General features: G+C 36.1%; 1 pseudogene; it reads right to left on the reverse strand.

Annotated features, from left to right (window-relative positions):
- Positions 1-12377: 12377 nt before the first annotated feature.
- Positions 12378-13477, reverse strand: LOC123848534 (actin, cytoplasmic 2-like; annotated as a pseudogene).
- Between the last annotated feature and the right edge of the window lie 3594 nt (positions 13478-17071).

The following is a 17071-nucleotide window of genomic DNA, read 5'->3' on the forward strand; positions in this document are numbered from 1 at the left end:
ACTTGTTAATTGATCCAGAAATATTTGGTAGAGTTATTTAATATTTAATGGGTTATATATAAGAATTATGTTCTATTAATTAACTTCAATAATTACCATTAAATAGCTAGGATTTCCCACAAATCAAAAAGAAACTTGAATAGCTAAAGCAAACTATGGCTACTGCTGTAACACTGTTTTGATCGTTCTCGATGGAGTATTTTTTATGCTATCATACACAACATGTTAATATCTTAAAACTGTTCATTGGGTTCTCTTGCATACGTTATAAGGTTTACTTTATTAAAACAAAATTAATTAGAAATGGAATTATGTAGTAATCTGGGCTATAAAAATCACTTATGAATTATTTTCTATATGCCAGGCACTATAACAAGATTTTAGATGTATGAATCTAATGCTCAAAAAAACCCTCATTGTACTGAGGAGGAAATTGAGACACCTAGAGATTAAGTAATTTGTTCCAGGTCATCCAGCTAATAAGGGGCAGATCCTGCTTTCCACTCAGCCTGGTTAGCTTCTGAGCCTGTGCTCATAAATACCATATAATAGTGCCTTTATTTATAGCAATATTGTATGAAGTAATTGTGAGTTTGATAGTTAATTTTTCCCAATTTTATTTTTTAAAGACTTTATTTGACAGAGAGAGAGGAGAGAGCACGTGGACAAGTAGATGGAGGAGTGGCAGGCAGGAGAGGGAGAAGCAGACTCCCTGCTAAGCAGAGAGACCAACACAGGGCTCAGGCCTTGTTCCCAGAACCCTGGGATCCTGACCTAACCCAAAGGCAGATGCTTAACTGACTGAACTACCCAGGCACCCCTGATTTTTCCCAATTTTAAAAATATGTCCTGGATATAATACTTCAGGAAGAGAACATAACTACTTTGTTAAGTTCTGAGACAAATGTGACCATAAAGATTATTTTTAATGTGCAAAAAGATTGTTTAGTGGTTCTTTATCCCTCTCTCAATAGGTACCAAAATGGTTAATGTTTACAAATTTAAACCAGTTATAATAAAATACACTTATGCATTATCTTTTATGAAAAGTCATGCATATATTTTAGTACACTGATTAGGGCCATCATGTATGCTCTTGGCTCTATGTAAATTGCAGTTCTCTTCCTTCTGTTCTTTGCAAAGCTGGCCTCTTTTCAAATTTTAGGCCCCAGCATAGATAATGCCTCCCTTGATGTGCCTTTGCACATCACTTTGCACACATTTAACCATCACTCCATTAACTTCTTTTAGAGGATTTATCTAAAATAAATGTTTAAATAAATGTTTGTGTATGTGTGTATTGTTTCTTTCCTGGATTAGAGGATAAACGTCAGGAAGGTGGAAACCATGTGCGTTGCTTTCACCGAGGCATATAATATCATAGGGACTGACACAAAGAAATGTGTTGCATAAAAGATTTTCAAAGAGCTGTAATTAGTTTGATACTAAAATATAGAGGGTTGGCAGTTGAGAATTGGTGAGAACCCAATAAGAGATGAATTGCAGAGAAAGCCAAAATGTATTCCATACAATCTTTCATACTATAAGTGGTTTCAGCAATACTTTTTAGTGTTTCCAAACCATTTTCTTATACATTTCAATCAATAAAACTTTTGAGCATATCTTTCAAACATAAAAAATAGTCATTTACTCAAAATATAATTTTACCTCCACTGCTACAAACCTTGGTCCAAGTCACCATCATCTCTTACTTAGACTCTAGCAATAGTGTCTTACTTGGTCTTCCTACTTCTACCCTTACTCTCCTACACTCTCATCTAAGCACTGAAGCCAGAGTGAGTCAGATCATGTGACTCCTCTGATCAAATTCTGCCATTGTTCCTCAACTCACTCAATAGAAGCCAAAGTCCTCACAACAGCCTATATAGTCCCTTAAGATCTGGCTTCCAGATAAGTCTCTAATCCCTATCCTACTTTATTCCACCTCCCTTTCTTTACTCCAACCATTCTCTGTACTTTGTATTCCTTAAAAACAGTAGACAATTGCACATTTTAGGACTATACACGGGGTGTTCCCTCTGTCTAGATTGCTATTTTTTCAGGTATCCACATAGAGAAATAGAACATTTGAACAGATAAGTAATGAAATTGAACTGGTAATCAAAAAACTTCCAACAAACAAAAGTCCAGGATTAGACAGCTTCAAAGGTAAATTATACCAAATATTTGAAGAGATAATATGTATTCCTCTCAAACTATTCCAAAAACTAGAAGAGGAAGGAAAACTTTCAAATTCATTCCATAAGGCCAGCATTATCTTGATACCAAAACCAGACAAAGACACTACAAAAAAAAAAAAAAAAAAAGGAAAGAAAACTACAGGCCAATATCTCTGATGAACATAGATGCAAAAATCCTCAATGAAATATTAGTAAGCCACATTCAATTATACATTAAAAAATCATTCACCATGATCTAATGGGATTCATTCCAAGGATGCAAGGGTGGTTCAATATTTGCAAATCAATATGATACATCATGTAAACAAGAGAAAGGATAAAAACCATTCATATGTTCATCTCACAGATACAGACAAAATAAAACATCCTTCATGATAAAAACTTTCAACAGAGTGGGTTTAGGGAGAACACACACACCTCAACATAATAAAGGCCATACATGAAAACTTAGAACCAACATCATACTCAATGGTGAAATACTGAAAGTGTTTCCTCTAAGATCAGGAACAAGACAAGGATGTCCATTCTTGCCACTTTTATTCAACATGGTACTGCATGCCCTAGCCACAGTAATCAAACAAAGAAAAGATATAAAAGGCATCCAAATTAGTAAGGAAGAAATAAAATTGTCACTATTTTCAGATGACCTACTATACATAAAAAATCCTAAGGACTCTACCAAAAATTTATTAGAAGTAAAAAATGAATTAAATAAAGTTTCAGTATACAATATTAATATATGGAATTTGGTTTTTCTATACTCTAATAACAATCAGCAGAAAGAAAAATTAAGAAAACAATCCTATTTACAATTACCAAAAAGAATAAAATATCTAGAAAATAAATTTAACAAAGGAGTAAAAGAACTCTGAAAACTATAAAAGACTGATGAAAGAAATTGAAGACAACACAAACAAATGGAAAGATATTCCATGCTCATGGATTAGAAGAAGTAATATTGTTAAAAAGTCTATACTACCCAAAGCAATCTACAGATTCAATGCCATCCCTATCAAAATACAAACTTCATTCTTCCATAGTGCTAGAACAAATAATACTAAAATTTGTGTGGAAGACCCCAAATAGCCACAAAAATGGCATGATACTGCCATAAAAACAGACACACAGATCAATGAAATAGGATAAAGAACCCAGAAATAAACCCACACCTATATGGTCAATTGATCTACAACAGAGGAGGCAAAAATATACAACAGGGAAAAGATAGTCTTTTCAATAAATGGTGTTAGGACAAATGAACAACTACACACAAAAGAATGAAACTGGATCACTTTCTTATACCATACACAAAAATAAACTCAAAATGGATTAAAGACCTAAATGTGAGACATGAAGCCATAAGCCTCCTAAAAGAAAACACAGGCTGTAATCTCAGGGATATTAGCCTTAGCAACATTTTTCTGATATGTCTCCTCAGGCAAGGGAAACAAGCAAAAATAAACTATTGGGACTACACCAAAATAAAAAGCTTTTGCACAGTGAAGGAAACCAACAACAAAATGAAAATACAACCTGCTGAGTGTGAGAAGATATTTGCAAATGATATATCTGATAAGGACTTAATATCTAAAATACATAGAGAACTTACACAATTCAACACCAAAGCAACAAATAATCTGATTAAAAATGGGAAGACCTGAATAGACATTTTTTCAAAGAAGACCTACAGATGTCCAACAGACACATGAAAAGATGCTCAACATCACTAATTATCAAGGAAATGTAAATAAAAACCACAAGGAGATATCATCTCAGACCTGTCAGAATGGCTAAAATCAAAAACACAAGGAATAATAAGTGTTGGTGACGATGTGGCTAGTAAAAGGAACCCTCATGTGCTGTTGGTAGGAATGTAAATTGGTATAGCCACTAGGGAAAACAGTATGGCAATTCCTCAAAAAAAAATTTAAAAATAGAAATACCATAAGATCCGGGGCACCTGGGTGGCTCAGTTGGTTAAGCAACTGCCTTCGGCTCAGGTCATGATCCTGGAGTCCCGGGATCGAGTCCCGCATCGGGCTCCCTGCTCCGCGGGGAGCCTGCTTCTCCCTCTGCCTCTGTCTCTCTCTCTCTCTCTGCCTCTCATGAATAAATAAATGACATCTTTAAAAAAAAAAAAAAAAAAAGAAAGAAAAGAAATACCATAAGATCCAGTAATTCCACTATTGAATATTTACCCAAAGAAAATGAAAATACTAATTCAAAAAGATATATGCACTACTGTGTTAATTGCAGCAGTATTTACAATAGTCAAGATGTGGAAGCAACCTAAGTGTTCATCAATAAGATGTGATGTGTACACACACACACAGCCACACACACACACACACACACACACACTGGAATATTAGTCATAAAAAAAGGATGAGATCTTGCCATTTGTGACAACATGGATGGACCAAGAGATATTATGCTAAGTGAAATAATTCAAACAGAGAAAGATAAACACCATATGATTTCACATATTTATATGTGGAATCGAAAGAAAGAAAAGAAAAGAAAAGAAAAGAAAAGAAAAGAAAGAAACCATGAAACCAAACAGACTTCTAAATACAGAGAACAAATGTGGTTGCCAGAGAGGAAGTGGTTGGGGAGGGGTGAAATAGATAAAGGGGATTAAGAGGTACAAATTTCCATCTATAAAATATTTAAGTCATGGAGATGGGGCACCTGGGTGGTTCAGTTTGTTAAGTGCCTAACTCTCGATTTTCAGTTCAGGTCATGATCTCAGGATTGTGAGATCAAGCCCCTCTATGCTCAGAGTGGAATATGCTTGAGATTCTTTCCCCCTCCCTCTCCCTCTGCTCCTCCCCCCACTCACACTCTCTCTCCCTAAAATATAAATAAAATCTTAAAATATATATATAAAAGTCATAGAGATGAAAAGTACAGCATAGAGAATATAATCAATGATACTGTAATAATGTTGTATGGTGACTACATGTATTGTGGTGAGCACCGAGGAATGTATAGAACTGTCAAATCAGTATATTTTACACCTAAAACTAATATAACTTTGTATGTCATTTATACTTCAATTAAAAAAAAAAGAATAACTAGAACATCCAAAAGAGCTGAATAATGATCAGGGTCACTTATTTTACTAAATATTAAACTACATGATAAAGCTACTACTATATTTGAAACACTTGCACTGGCATATGGATGGGCAAAAATTCCATGAAAGAAAAAACAAGAAGTGTGACATCACCAAGATGGTGAATTAGGAGACCCCATCCTCTGTTACCTCCCAAAGATCAACAAATTAAGACAGCTTTCTGTAAACGAAAACAGTTCTGGGAGAGCAAAGGTGTCCACTTAAGAAACTTCACCAACATGATAGAGCAAAAAACCTGATAATAATTACACAAAAAAAGTAAGAACAGCTTCATTTTGTCTGCATCATCCACCATCCTCCCCCCAGCCCCTCCTCCAGCCTCACACTGTTTATCACCAAGAAGGACCTAGCCAGGTAGAAAGACTTTTTTCCACCGGAAAAGTGAATGTAAGGTGAATGACCAGCTTCCCTAGCCATTCAGGGCACTATAGGAAGAACCCACTTAGCTTTCACCCCACCCAGAAAACAGTAATTCTGAGACATACAGAGACAGCTGGAAACAAGGAAGAGCAGGGGCTACCAGTGTCAACCATGCAGTGGGAGTGACCACAATTTCCAATGACCAGCTCTGCAGAGGACCCTAGCACCTTTTGCCACTGAAGAAACCAACAGCCAGCACAACCTCTACAGAAGACGCCACAGATCTCACCAGTTTAAGCCTCACAGGTATACACATTCATAGATACTACCATCTAAATCTTTCCCAGGTAAAAGTAAAAATAAAAATTGATCAATCTTTCCAGATCCCTCTCCCAACCTCTGCCAAAACCTGGGATCCAATCTGGCAGGCAGCCAGCCCAGGACTCTGCCACTACATAAATGCTAAATGCCACTCTAGACCGCATGGTCAACCCCTACCACCATGTGCACACTTGGCACCAGCCCTCCAGCCATGCACCTGTATACCAATTGCCTGAATTCTGTCACTGGCCTCCACCATTATATGCATACCCATGGTGACATCCTGCAGCCATAGAAACGTACATAGACAGATAAAGCCCTACAACTGCTTGTGGGCCTGAATTCGGACCTATCTCCAGTCATTGGTCTCACCACTGGATTCACATGTGCTAGCCACTCCAGCTGTACACCTGCGTGAACACTCCTAAAGCTATCAGATTTCTCAGCAAAGACCTTTCAGGCAAGGTGAGTTCAATGATATATTCAAAGTGCTAAACGACAAAATAATGCCAATCAAGAATACTTTACTCAGCAAAGTTGTCCATCAGAAATGAAGGTGATAATAAAGACCTCCCTAAACACACAAAAATTAAGGGATTTCACACCACTGGACCTGTCTTACAAGAAATGCTGAAGGGAGTTCTTCAAGCTGAAGTGAAAGGATGGCAATTAGTACCATAAAAACATGTAAAACTATACAACCCACTGGTAAAGCTAAGTATATAGTCAGATTCAGAATACTTTAATGTGAAATATAGTGGCATGTTAGCCACATAACTCTAATATAAAGATTAAAGGACAAAGGTATTTAAAAGAGCAATAACTATAAAAACTTGTTAATAAATACACAATGTAAAAAGATACAATTTTTGACATCAAAAACAAAATGTAGGGGAGAGTAAAAGGGTAGCATTTTTGTATTATCAAAGTTAAGGTGTTTTCAGATGAAAGTAAACTTTTATATCTCTAAGAGGTTTCGAGTAAGCCTTCGGATTACCAAAAAACAAGATAAAGAGAAGGGAATCAAAGTATACCACTAAAGAAAATCTTCAATTCACAAAGAAAGACAGCAAGAGGGGAAGAAACAAAGGAACCACAGATCAGCTAGAAAACAATGAACAAAATGGCAAGAGAAAATAAGTATTTACAAAAGGCACAGCATGCTGAATGGATTAACAAACAAACAAACAAACAATAACACAACAAAAACCAAGACCCAACTATAAAAGACTCATTTTAGCTTCAAGGACACACATACACACACACACCAGTAGAGCACCTAAATATATTAAGCAAATACTAACAGATATGAAGGGAGTAACAGACAGTAATACAGTAATAGTAAGACACTCCAATCCCCCCACTTTCAGCAATGGGTAAATCATCCAGACAGCAAATCAACAAAGAAAATGTTTGACTTGAACCATATTTTAGACAAAATAGACATAACAGATATACATAGAAATTTCCATTCAACAGAAGCAGAATATATATTCTCCTCAAGTACACATGGAACATTTTCAAGGAGAGATTATGTTAGGTAACAAAACAAGTCTTAACAAATTTAAGAATAAAACCATACCAAGTTTTCTTTTCTGACCACAGTCGTATGAAACTGGAAATAACAAAAAGAGCTCTGGAAAATTCACAATATGTGAAAATTAAACACATTCCTGAATAACCAATGAGTTAAAGAGGAAATCAAAAGGGAAATCTTATCTTAGAAAATATCTTACAACAAACAAAGGTTAAGAAAAAATATCTTGCAACAAACAGAAATGGAAACACAACGAAACTTATGAGATGCACCAAAAGCAGTGTTAACAGGGACTTTCATAGTGATAAATGTCTACATTAAAAAAAAAAAAGATCTCATTAAACAACAAAATTTTAAACCTTAAGGAACTAAAAAAATAACTAAGCCCAAAGTTTGCAGAAGGAAGAAGATAAAATCCAAGAAGAAATAAATCAAATAGAGAATAAAAAGTAGTAAAGATGATAATAAGAGGTGTGTTTTGAAAAGATAAACAAAAATTGACAAACCTTCAGCTGGAATTACCAAGAAAATATCTGGGGAGTACTTCCATACATAAAATCAAAAGTGAGAGAAGTTACAACTGATACCAGAGAATTGCAAAAGATCCTAACAGACTACTATGAATTATTATGCCAACAAATGGGATAGCCTAGAAGAAATGCATAAGCTTCTAGAACCATGCAATGTACCACATTTGAATCATGAAAAAAAATAGAAATTTGAACAAACCAATAAACAAGTAAAGAAATTGAATCAGCAATCAAAAATTTCCCAACAAAGAAAAGCTCAGGACCTGATGGCTTCACTGTGAATTCTAAACACTTAAAGTAGAATTAATGCCAGCCCTTCTCAAAATCTTCCAGAAAACTGAAAACAGAACACTTTCAAAATAATTTATGAAGCTAGTATTACCTTAATACCAAAGTCAGATAAAGCACACTACAAGAGAATAAGACTATAAACCAATATCCCTAATATAGATGCAAAAATTCTCAAGAAAATAGCAAAACAAATTCAACAGCACATTAAAAAGTCATACATCATGATCAAATGGGATTTATCCCTAGGATGCAAGAATAATTCCACATACACAAATCAATAAATGTGATATACCACAATAATAGAATGAAAGAAAAAAAATCATAAGATCATCTCAATAGATGCAGAAAAAGAAGCTGACAACATTCAACATCCTGTCTTGATAAAAACTCTCAACAAATTGGGTATAGGATAAACATATCTCAACATAACAAAAACTATATATGACAAGCCAACAACTAACATCATACGTCAATGATGATAGGTTGAAAGCTTTCCTTCTGAGATTAGGAACAAGACAAATGTGCCCACTCTTGCCACTTTTATTCAACAGAGTACTGTTAGTCCTAGCCAGAGCAATTAGGCAAGAAAAAGAAATAAAAGTCATCCAAATCAGAAAGGAAAACTTTAAATTGTATGTTTGCTGATGACATGATCTTTTATATAGATAATACTAAAGACTCCACCAGAAAAACTGATAGAATAATAAATTCAGTATAGTTTTAGGTACAAAATCAACATAAAAAAATGTGTATCTATACATCAACAATAACTGTCTGAAAAAGGTATTTACCTTAGTTACTATCTATAAAATCCCATTTACCAAAGCATCAAAAACAATGAAATAATAAAATACTTAGGAATAAATTTACCCTAGGAGGTGAAAGATCTCTACTCTAAAAACTATAAGACACTGATGAAAGAAACAGAAGAAAACACAAATAGAAATATATTCTGTGCTCATGGATCAGAACTGTTAATATTATTTTCTTAAAAACCCATACTACCCCAAACAGTCTATAGATGTAATGCAATCTCTATCAAAATTCCAATGGTATTTTTCATGGAAATTCATATGGAACCACCAAAGAGCCTGATAGCTAAAGCAATCTTAATAATACAGTTGAAAACATCACACTTCCTGATTTCAAATTATATTACAAAACTATAGTAATCAAAACAGTATGGTATAAGAATACTAAGAGACACAAAAACCTATGGAACAGAATCAAGAGCCCAGAAATAAACCCATGCATATGGTCAAATAATAGTGGACGAGGGAGCCATGAATACTCAGTAGGGAAAGGATAGTCTCTTCATTAAATGGTATTAGGAAGACTGGAATTTCACATGCAAGAAATGAAACTGGACCTTTATCTTACAATTCTCACACAAATTAACCCAAAATGGATCAAGAACTTGAGCATAATACTGAAGCCATAAAAATCCTAGAAGAAAATATATGAAAAAATCTCCTCAACACCAGTTTTGGCAAGGATTTTTTGGATAGGACAACAAAAGTACAATCAACAGAAGCAAAAAATCAACAACTGGGACTACATCAAACTAAAAAGTATCTGCATGGCAAAATAAATAATCAACAAAATTAAAAGGCAACCTTTTGGAATGGGAAAACATTTTTAAACCATATATCTGATAAGAGGTTAATATCCAAGATATATAAAGAACTCATACAACTGATGGGCACCTGGGTGGCTCAGTCAGTTAAGTGTCTGCCTTCGGCTCAGATCATGATCCCACGGTCTAGGGACTGAGCACTGTGTCAGGCTCCCTGCCCAGCGGTGAGCCTGCTTCTCCCTCTCCCTCTGCCCTTCCCCCTGTTCATGCTCTCCCTCTCTCAAATAAATAAATAAATAAAATCTTAAAAAAAAAAAAAGCACTCATACAACTGGATAGCAAAGAAAAAATCCCATTAAAAAAAATGGGCAGAGGATCTGAATAGACATTTTCCCAAAGAAGACAGACAGCCAATGGGTACATAAAAAGGAACTCATCATCACTAACCATCAGGGAAATGCAGATCAAAACCACAATGAGGTATCACCTCACACCCATTAGAATGGTTATCAAAAACACAAGAGGTAAGTGTTTGCAAGGATGTGAAAAGGGAATCCTGTGTGCTGTTAGTGGGAATGTAAATTGGTGCAGCCACTATGGAAAACTGTGTGTAGGTGCCTCAAAAAAAAAAAAAAAATTAAAACTAGAACTACCATACAATCCACCTCACTTCATGTATATATCCAAAGGAAATGAATTCACTATCTTAAAGAGATATCTGTACCTCCATGTTCATTGAAGCATTATTCACAATAGCCAAGACATGAAAGTAAACTAAGTGTCCATCGATAGATGAATGATAAAGAAATTGTGGTATAAATACATAATAGAGTGTTCTTCAGTCACCAAAAAAGGAAAATCTTCATTTGCAGCAAAATGGATGGAACTTGAGGACATTATGCTACATGAAATAAGTCAGAAAAACAAATACTGTATGATTTCGTTTATATGTGGATTCTAAAAACTCAAAACTCATAAAAATGGAGAATAGAATGTTGGTGGCCAGATGCTGAGGGGTGGGGAATTGGGGAGATATTGCTCAAGGGGTACAAATTTTAGTTGTAAGATTGACTGGTTCTAGGTATTTAAGGCACAAGAATGGTGGCTATAGTTAATAATACTGTATTGAATAGTTAAAATTTGCTATGAGAGTTTAAAGATTGATTGGTTCTATGTATTTAAGGCACAAGAATGGAGACTATAGTTAATAATACTGTATTGAATAGTTAAAATTTGCTATGAGAGTTTAAAATTCTTACTGTAATAACAAAATGATAATTATGTTAGGTGAAGGATGTTAACTAACCTTATTGTAGCAAACATTTCACAATATACACACGTATCAAATCATCACTTTGTACACCTTAAACTTACACAATATGTCAATTATATTTATACACAAACAATGAATCATGGAACACAAACACTAATGATGTACTGTATGGTGATTAACATAATAAAAAATTATATCTCAAAGCAGAAAATAAAGAAAAAAACATGATCAAGTCTTTGCTGATTTCTCTGTCCTGCTTTCTTTGACTGTGCTACATAATCATGACTAGGAGCAAAGAGTTAGAAAAAATCGGGCAAGCATCTGACAGGTGCTAAAAGCCCAACCCAATCTAAAATAATCAAAATCAGACTGAGTCCAATGCCTCCTCATCCAGGTTTTTGTTTGTTTTTCACTGCAGCACTTTATTTTCCTCACACAATAATGAGTTCCTGGGGCCTAATGTTTTCACATGACAGTAGAAAACCAAAATTTGTTCTCCTCTCTTAAAGAATTAAGAATTGCATATAAAAATGTTACATAAATTAAAAAGATGAATAAATTTACAATTGTAAATGCAAACTGTTTTCCAACTCAAGGCAATTAACAACCCATGGTGTTCTGGCAAGAAAACATCAGGTAAGAAAGGAAAGTGGGTCCTAAGGCTCAGACCTTCCCCACCCTGTCAGACTGGCAAGACAGAAATGACAACTTGTTCAGGACTCTTGCCAGTCTCTAGAGAAATCCTGGAATAGGCAGCTCTTACACATTAATAGCCTGTGCAGATCAAGAAACTCATGGTCCCGCAGATCCTCAAACCAATGAATTTCTCTTCCATAAACATGGTCTCAACCTCAGCCACAAAGTGACCTAGCAGCATGTACTAAGGGTTTAAATCAAAGATATATACAGGATATTAAACATATACCAAGGGAACAGTTAATTGGATACAAGTTCAAGATCAGCAACAAGTTCTACAATCCAGTGCTGATATCAAATACAAGCTTCAAAGACAAATTTCTTTTCATTTTCATTTCTTTTCTTTTATTCCAGTTTCATGAGGCTACCATGAGGTGTATACATTTGCCAGGGCAAATTTATACTTTGGAATTCACTCATGGAGAAAATGCTACACATCTGCTCGTAGTCCATTTAGAAGCATTTGTGGTGGGGATGGAGGAGCCCCGTCCATCATACTCCTGTTTACTGATCCACATCTGCTGGAAGGTGAATAATGAGGCTAGGATGGAGCCCCCAATCCACATGGAGTACTCGCGTTCAGGAGGAGCAATAATCTTGATCTTCATCGTGCTGGGTGCCAGAGCTATGATCTTCTGCATCCTGTCGGCGATGCCAGGGTACATTCTCACTGTGTTAGCATAGAAGTCCTTCTGGATATCAACTTCACACTTCATGATGAGAAGTTGGTCTCATGGATACCACACGATTCCATACCCAGGAAGGAAACCTGGAAGAGGACCTTAGGACAGAACTGCTTGTTGTCAATGGTGGTCACCTGCCCATCAGGCAGCTCATAACTCTTCTCCACGGAGGATAAGGACACTGTGGTGGCCATATCCTGCTTGAAATCCAGGGCAACATAGCAGAACTTCTCCTTGATATCACTCATGATTTCCCGTTCAGGGGTGGTGGGGGGATGGTGTTGATGAAGCTATAGCCACACTCTGTGAGGATCTTCATGAGGTGATCAGCCAGGTCCAGACACAGCATGGCATGGGGCAGGGCGTAGCCCTCATAGATGGGCACAGTGTGGGTGACCCCATCCCCAGAGTCCATGACAATACCAGTGGTGTGGCCAGAGCATACAGGGACAGCACAGCCTGGATGGCCACATACATGGCTGGGGTGCTGAAGGTCTTGGACATGATCTGAGTCATCTTCTCACAGTTGGCCTTGAGGTTCAGGGGGGCCTCGGTCAGAAGGACAGGTGCTCTTCAGGGGTCATGCATAGCTCGTTGTAGAAGGTGTGGTGTCCATATCTTCTTCATGTCATCCCAGTTGATGACAATGTTGTGTTCAATGGGGTCCTTGAGGGTCAGGATGCCCCCCTTGCTCTGGACCTCATCACCCTCGTAGGAGTCCTTCTGGCCCATACACACCATAACACCCTGGTTTCAGGGTTGCCCGACAATGGACAGGAACATGGCTCAAGGAACATCATCTCTAGCAGAGCCTCCCTTGCACATGCCAGACCCATTACCGATGACGAGCACAGAGATTTCTTCTTGCATGGTGGAGGTGGAAGCAGTGGATGCAGAGAACAAGCAGCGGGAGAACGTGGAATGCCAGCTGGCTGTAGCGAGTGAGAACTTCCAAGTTTCTTTTAATTGGAAACATGGACACTTAGTCTACTGTCACTGTTGCTAAGAATACCACTGAGAGAAAAAACAGGCTGGCACCCTGTTTTAAATATTTTCAGGTTCAGTGCATCTTCTTTTATCAAACAAGACTCTTCATCTTAATTCATTTCCCAAAGTTGAGATTATAAAATCTTTGTCCTGTTAAGGAGTGTCCTTTGTATACATATGATGCTGCTCCTTTAAAGGTCAATAGTAAGCAGGAGAATCCCTATAATGAACTCCATGATATGTTGTTTGTGCAGTTGGTTCTCTGCGAGTTCTCCTTTTATTTCATTCTTGTCCTTCATCTTCATGACTATAAGATGTCTTCACAGGTATCCCCTTCTTATAATTGATGTGAATTATTTACTGTGCTGGTTTTCTACTGCCATCATAACACATTACCACAAATTTAGCAGCTTAAACAACACAAATTTGTTATTTTACATTTCTGTAGGTCAGAAGTCCCACACAGATTTCAGTGTGTCACTAGGGCTGTGTTCTGCCCTGATTGCTCTAGGGGATAATCAGTTTCTATGCCTTTTCCAGCTTCCAGAGGTCTGCACATCCTTTAGGTTGTGCTCTCCTTCCCTCATCTGCAAAGCCAGCACCATTTCAATTCTTGGACCATTCAGCCAAGAAAGGTTCTTAATTTTAAGGACTCATGTGAATAGATTTGGTCAACTGGATAATCCAGGATAATTTCCTATCTCAAAATACATATCCCTATTTACATCAAAGACCCTTTGACTCTTTGCCATATAAGATAACAATATACACATCCCAGGGACTGTGTTTGGACATTTTTAGGGGCTTATTATTCTGCCTACCACATTCACCATGACCTCTCCCAAATATGGGAATGTACTACATGAGACATCAAATAATATAAAAGCAGATGCAGAATTCCACACATACATTTAAAAAGTTAATAACATTCAACTTATGTATTTATTGATGTCACAAATTTCTATGTACCAGTATGACAAATTTCCTTCTAATCAGTATGTACTCAATATAACAATATTTGATTTAAAATGAAACATTAACATTTTATAAGAAAGGCAAAGATTGTTCAACTAGTGTTCTAAAAATGGATTATTTGGAAACAAATACATTTATATCGTCATCTTAGAAATCATTAGAATGAAGATGTAAACTATAATAAAATGATCAAAGGGAAGGCTGGCTGCATCTGGCCCTCTGCCTTAAAAGCTCTGGGATGCCCTTCTTTCCATTTTCAGGGATAATCAGTCCCTCAGGGACTGTCTTATGCTAACTAAAGAGTGGAGACTGAAGGGAAAAAAAAACAGATTGCAATTTTATTAATTAAAGTGAGAAATAAAGTTGTCACAAGCCCTGAAATTCAGAACTTATATCAGATCAAGCAGCAGATCTTCATACTGGAGCTTTGCTACATGGAAGTCACTATCAGTGGCCACATTATTGCAGTGACTTGAGAAAGAATTTTCCCAGTGGCATAATGCTCATGTACTATATAAGCAGCTCTTCTTAATTTTACTATAGGATACCCACCTGGGATTCCCAACACCAACATAGCTGAGTTTAAAATGAGATTAAAAAAAAAAAAAGTCTCAAAAATAATTAAAACCATTGGCTCCAAAGTGTCATATGTTCCTTCAGTTCAAATTTCATTAAAAGAGAAATATTCAAATGGTCTCACCTATATGTAAGGAGGGGTGAGAAAAATTAGTCCTTGTCTGGGCACAGCATGTTAGAGCCAGCATGGGCAAGGAGAAACACAGAAAGACGTGTAAATTAATGCAATCCTAGTCTCTCCCTAATCATGCTTGTAACTTAGAATTTTTCCTCCTTTTTAAATCACCTGCCTTGTTGTCAGTCATATTGTGGAGTTTAAGACCTCTTTGTCCTAACATATCCCACGTACACATCCCTTGAGGTTTGCACCTTTCAATGCACAGTATCTGTAAATAAAATAGATGGTTAAAATGAGATTTTAATTTTTCATCTTCTGATTTTTCTGAAGAACAGACTTACACACACGTCAGTAAGGAACTGCAAATGACTTAGCCTCTCAAATACCTCTATTATTTAGACTACTGCTTATTGGTCTAGTAAGAAAGCTAAGAAATGTTTTTTTCATTTAGAAATGCCACAGATATCTTCAGGTTTCATGGAATGCAGTTCTGCCCATCGTTCAATCTCAGTGGTTTCTTTTTCCCCCCGAGGGATTTTATTCTGTCTTTGAAGGCTTTTCTCTGCTCTTCCCCACTTTGGATTAGTGGTGGTTGAATTAGTGTTACCTTCCTAGACTTTGAGTCTATCTTTGTAAAAGATCTTTCATTTAACCCTTGCAATTACAGAAATAGAATTTCTATGGCTTATAAAGGGTCCCTTTCCTTTTATAGACTTTTAAACTTTGCAGGAATCTTTTTTTTTAAATAAATATATATATATCTCCAAATAAAAGCAGTTGGAAGTAACAGTGTATGATGCTACTCTTGGCAAAGCCTTTAATGCAGGTCTAAGCAAGCCTCTAATTTTTGCAAAGTACTGTGTTCCTGAGAACAAAACAATGCCCAATTTTTTTAATAAATGCATGTTTCTTAATTAGTTTGTGCACTCTTTTGGAATAAGATCTGGAAATGTGAGAGGCACTGGGGAAATTTATTGTTTATACCTAAGAGAAACTAGAATAGTGTAAGACACAGAAATGTTTTTACACCATTGTTTTTAATCTAACTTCAGGGAAAATGAGGACACACTTGGGAAGCTCAATAGAAGAGTTAACTGTTTCAGATGATGGTGAGCTTTTCTATTTATCATGATTGCTTGGGGGAATAAGTTACTCTGAAGCACATAAAGGCATCATTATATCTAATCCTGGATAACTTCTAAAAATAAATGACCTTTATTTGTGGCTCAGATGTTCATTCCTAAGCAATAAGACTGGATTTGAAAACTTCTATAGGGCTGAAATAAATGAGCAATATTTTTGAGTTCTTCTTTATTGTCTTGTTCTCCATGACCAAGTGTCTTTCTTCTGGAATCCCAGTTGATTCTCATGATCAACCCAGAAATAATCTTATCTTTGTTTCTAGTGTCTTCAGCTTTCTATACATTCTATTTCGCCAGTACTATCTAAGGTCTGTTTTACAAACTAGGTAGAAAGGTTGAAGAAGCATGAATCAAATAATAAAAGTTACGGTGTCAGAGGAAATGAGATGATTTTGTACTTCCTGAAATCTAAAAGCAGTTTATAGCTTTTTCTATTGTAGCAGCCTGAATTTGATCACTTAATTACAATGCAATGTTCTTACAAAAGGCCCATTAACCAAAAAGAGAGAAACCAAGAGAGTTCGAGTAGTGTTTATTCAAAACTTTAAAAGGATAATTAAAATGAATGAATCACCATAAATCATGCTAACCCTGAGTTCTCTCAGACCCTTCTCTTGACATGTTAACAGAGTAGCACAAAAAAAAAAAAAAAAAAAATAGCCTGTT

The sequence above is a fragment of the Mirounga angustirostris genome, unplaced genomic scaffold (assembly GCF_029215605.1).
Source record: "Mirounga angustirostris isolate CCGP_5_RB_7025 unplaced genomic scaffold, mMirAng1.0.hap1 SCAF_2, whole genome shotgun sequence".
In the NCBI taxonomy this organism is placed as follows: domain Eukaryota; kingdom Metazoa; phylum Chordata; class Mammalia; order Carnivora; family Phocidae; genus Mirounga; species Mirounga angustirostris.